Source organism: Leptonychotes weddellii, chromosome 5, assembly GCF_054177405.1.
Source record: "Leptonychotes weddellii isolate Sample4059 chromosome 5, ASM5417740v2, whole genome shotgun sequence".
Lineage (NCBI taxonomy): Eukaryota > Metazoa > Chordata > Mammalia > Carnivora > Phocidae > Leptonychotes > Leptonychotes weddellii.
Window position 1 is genome coordinate 105,102,215 of NC_138373.1, and position 4,550 is coordinate 105,106,764.

General features: G+C 46.6%; 1 pseudogene; it reads left to right on the forward strand.

Moving 5' to 3' along the window:
• Positions 1-1,521: 1,521 nt before the first annotated feature.
• Positions 1,522-3,623, forward strand: LOC102738940 (cationic amino acid transporter 3 pseudogene; annotated as a pseudogene).
• Positions 3,624-4,550: the final 927 nt, after the last annotated feature.

A 4,550-nucleotide genomic window follows, 5' to 3' on the forward strand; every position in this document is an offset into this window, starting at 1 on the left:
GGGGGACACTTCAATCATATTTATAGTGTAGAAAGGTTCCATGAATTAAGAATGGACCCTCCTTATCTATCTCGTGTGCTCGTTAGTAAATCAGAACACTGGAACTGGTGGGTAGCAAATAAGGAGTCTTGATGGATTTGTAGATGGAAGGTCTGACCCAATAACCCAAGGGTTCCTTTTGATAATCTGTAGAGAAGACTTTTCAATTTTGACTTGATTTTTCTGTCTTTAAAAACCCATGACAAGATTTCCTAAAATTCTCTCAAAACCAAAGCCCGAGTACGGAGGAGAGTGGGGGTTGCATGACTTTGTTCTCTCTGTTCTCCACTACTCATTTCCGGGGCATTGCTGTGAATTGCTCATCCAAAGCCTTGCTCCCCATGAGGAGAGGACCATTTGAATAGCAGCAGGGGAGTAGGGGAAGGAGGAACCACACGCCGGGTTCGTTCATTAAGAAAATATATTTGGCATATTCAGACAATGGTTTGAGCGAGTTAAAAATAACTCCTCGTGAAAAATTAATAGGGAGTTATAAGTGAGTGTTTTAATACAAGCTCACAGAGCAGGGCAGATTCTCCAGGTGGCTGGCGGCTGACGTCACACATGGTGCAGGGTGTTTATAGAGCATGGTGTGGCCAGTGAGGAGAGTCGTCTGCAGAAGTGAGCTCACCTTTTCTCCCGGAACCCAGAGAGGGAGGAGACAGAAGGAATTGTTCTGGTTGTGAGCGACTGAGCTGGGTGACTTATTTCTTTTCTCCCTACCCATCACACTCTCATAACTGTGGACATAAAAATTGTAGTGAATTTTGCCTGGTTGCTGTGGGTGAAGTTTATTGAATGTCAGAATTCATGAAACGGCCTTTCTGGCTCTTCTCTCTTCTTAGTCATGGACCCTGGGTTGCCCGCTGCATCCATTTCTCCCGTGCTTCCTTACCCAACAGCCTGTTCCTCCCATTATGGCAGGTAGTTATGAAGGCCCTGCCCCTTTCTCCCTCTTCTCTTCTCACAGCGCCCCTGTGGGGCTAGGTGGGTAAGGCGAAGGGTTGGACTATACTTCCTTGGCCATCAGTACAGCTAAATGGATGATGCAGAACGAGGAGGAAGGGGGCCGAGGTGCCATCTGACCTTGGCTAGCTGATTTGAGGGCTAAGGGTTTTAAGATTGGGGGACCAATATTTGTATTTTAAACTCAGATGATATTTAAAAAATGGGTCTGTAATTGCAACGAGGCCCTCTAGGCCGTGAATTAATGTGTCATAACTCACGCCCAAGCACTGCGCAAACATCCCGCGTGTGAATTATTGCACAATAAATTCATGCCCTGTTGTGTCTTACAGCTTAATTAGTACATGAAGCTACATGAGTTAGACGAACCCAAATGGGATTATGTCATGTGGTGCGTAAAAAAGCAGAATGTTGGGAGGTATTTGGCACTTTTTCTGGGGGGAAAGCAGAGCTGATTTTTTCTGTAATGTCCTTTGGTGTCCGTTTCTGTGATATTTGGGCTGCAACAGGTGACATATGACTCCTGAGCTTTGGTTGGTTGGTTGAATATGGGTTCAGTAAATATTTATTGTTTACTGTATCTTAGGCATCATGGAGGGAGAGCACACATAAGACGAAATACGAAGCAGCAGCTTTGAAGCCTGAGCACCCGAACTCGGCAGACCCAACCCAACTCGGCTTAACTCAGCCTCACCGAACCCAGTCGGAGACTCTTGTGCTCCCTGGGCTTGCTACAGTGCTCCGATCCTAGAATCCTCTTCGATTCCAGCTAGAATGCTGTGCCAGGCACTTTGCAGATTTGGTAGAAAGTTAGTACGTAGACATACACTGGAGCAATCCGTGGCTAAGATTTCATTTCCTCTGACGGAAGCCTGAGCACTCTGGATATAGTGGTCCTGGGTGTGGGCATCACAGTGGGTGCAGGTGTGTATGTCCTGGCTGGCGAGGTGGCCAGTGATAAAGCAGGACCGTCCATTGTGATCTGCTTTTTGGTAGCCGCCCTGTCTTCTGTGTTGGCTGCTCTATGCTATGCAGAGTTTAGTGCCCGGGTCCCCCAGTCTGCTTCTGCGTATCTCTACAACTATGTCACTGTAGGTGAACTCTGGGCTTTCATCACTGGCTGGAACCTCATCCTCTCCTATGTTACTGGTACGGCCAGTATGGCCTGAGCCTGGAGCTTAGCTTTTGACAACCTGATTGGGAACCAGATCTCTCGGACCTTGCATGAGAACATCTCACTCTATGTTCCCTGTGTCCTTACAGAATATCCAGACTTCTTTGCTGTGGGCCTGGTGGTGTTGCTCACTGGATTGCTGGCTCTGAGGGCCAGTGAGTTTGTCCCACTTACTACAGTGTTCACAGTGGTGAACCTTTTGGTTCTTGGTTTTGTCATCATCTCTGGCTTCACTAAGGGGAAGCTGCACAGCTGGAAGCTCACAGAAGAGGACTACATAATGACCATGTTTAGACTCAATGACACTTCTAGCTTGGGCCCTCTGGGCTCTGGAGGATTTGTGCCTTTTGGCTTCAAGGGAATTCTCCGTGGAACAGCTGCCTGTTTCTATGCATTTTCTGGTTTTGACAGCATTATCGTCGCTGCCGAAGAAGCCCAGAATCTAAAGTGTTCCGTCCCCATGGGCATTGTGATTTCAGTGCTCATCTGCTTTTTGGTGTACTTTGGTGTCCCCGCGGCACTTACGCTCATGGTGCCTTACTACCAGCTTCAGCCTGGGAGCCCCTTGGCTGAGGCATTTCTCCATATTGGCTGGGCCCCTGCCCGCTATGTTGTGGCTATTGGAGCCCTCTGTGTTCTTTCTACCGGCATCTTGGACTCTATGTTCCTCATTCGTGGGATGATCTATGTGATGGCAGATGACGGCCTCTTGGTCGGTGTCCTTGCCAGGACGTACACCAGAACAGGCATCCCCATCGTGGCCACTGTGGCCTCGGGCATTATTGCAGCTTTCGTGACATTCCTCTTTGGACTCACTGATCTTGTGGACCTCATGTCGATTGGGACCCTGCTTACTTACTCCCTGGTGGCTATTTGTGTTCTCATCGTCAGGTATCAGCCTGAAATGAAGGATGAAGACAGTGCAACAGGGGCGCACCAGGAGAGTGGACCTGTGGTGGAGAAGCTGACCCTGTGGGGACTCTCTTGTCCAGGCAGCCCCACCCCCACTGCACTCTCTGGCCGGGTTGTCTCTGTTTGCGCCTCCCTGCTTGCTCTGCTGCTGACTCTTCTCTGCCTGGTGCTGGCTCAGTGGCCAGGTCTGCTGCTCTCTGGAGACCCAGTGTTGGTTATAGCGGTTGTGCTGCTCCTGGTGCTCGTCACTGGGATCACTGGGGTCATCTGTAGACAGCCACAGAGCTCCACTCCCCTTTACTTTAAGGTCCCTGCTCTGCCTCTCCTCCCACTCCTGAGCATCTTTGTGAATGTTTACCTTATGATGCAGATGGCAGCTGGTACCTGGGCCCGATTTGGTGTCTGGATGCTGACTGGGTTGGCTATCTACTTTGGCTATGGGATCCAGCATGCGTGGAGGATTAAACCCACTTTAGTCAGGGCACAAACTGAGGACGTTGAACTGAGTAGTGCCAGTTCATGTTCGATTTGACATCATCACACCTAAATGCTGTCTGGTCTCCCTGGACTATGGTGGAGAGTACTCTTGAGCACACAGAAAGCTAGGCCTCCGATGGAGTGTTGGTAGGGAAACACTAATAGAGCTCTGTGTTTATTGTGTAGTGAAGGATGTGTTTTTGCTCTTTCTTATCTTTTTTTTTTTTTTAAACTTGTCTACTTTTCAATTGTGTCTGCTTACTGGCTTTAAAAATTATTATTAAACGAAACTAGAAAGAGTGTTTTTGTTTTCTTCGGGTAAATACCCAATAGTGGAATTACTGGATCATATGGTAATTCTATTTTTAATTTTTTGAGGAACCTCCAGACTGGCTCCATAGTGACTGGACCAACAACCACCAACATTGCATGATGGTTCCTTTTTCTCCTCAGCCTCACCAATACTTGTTATTTCTTGTCTTTTTAATTTTAACCATTCTGACAGGTGTAAAGCAATAACTCACTGTAGTCTTAAATTGCATTTCCCTGATGATGAACGATGCTGAACATCTTTTCGTGTGTCTGTTTGCCATTTGTATGTCTTCTTTGGAAAAATGTCTTTTCAGGTCCTCTGCCCATTTTTAAATTGAATTGTTTTTGGTGTTGAGTTGTGTAAATTCTTTATGTATTTTGGATATTAGCCCCTTTTTGGATGTATCATTTGCAAATATCTTCTCCCATTCAATAGGTTGCCTTTTTGTTCTGTTGATGGTTTCCTTTGCCATGCAAAAGCTTTTGAAATCTTGCCACTTGTAACAACATGGAGGGACTTAGAGGATATAATGCTAGGTGACGTAAGTCAGTCAGAGAAAGGCAAATACCATATGATTTCTACTCATATGTGGAATTTAAGAAGTAGAACAAATGAATAAACCAAAAAAAGAGACAAACAAAAAAATGCCCTAGACTCTTTTTTTTTTTT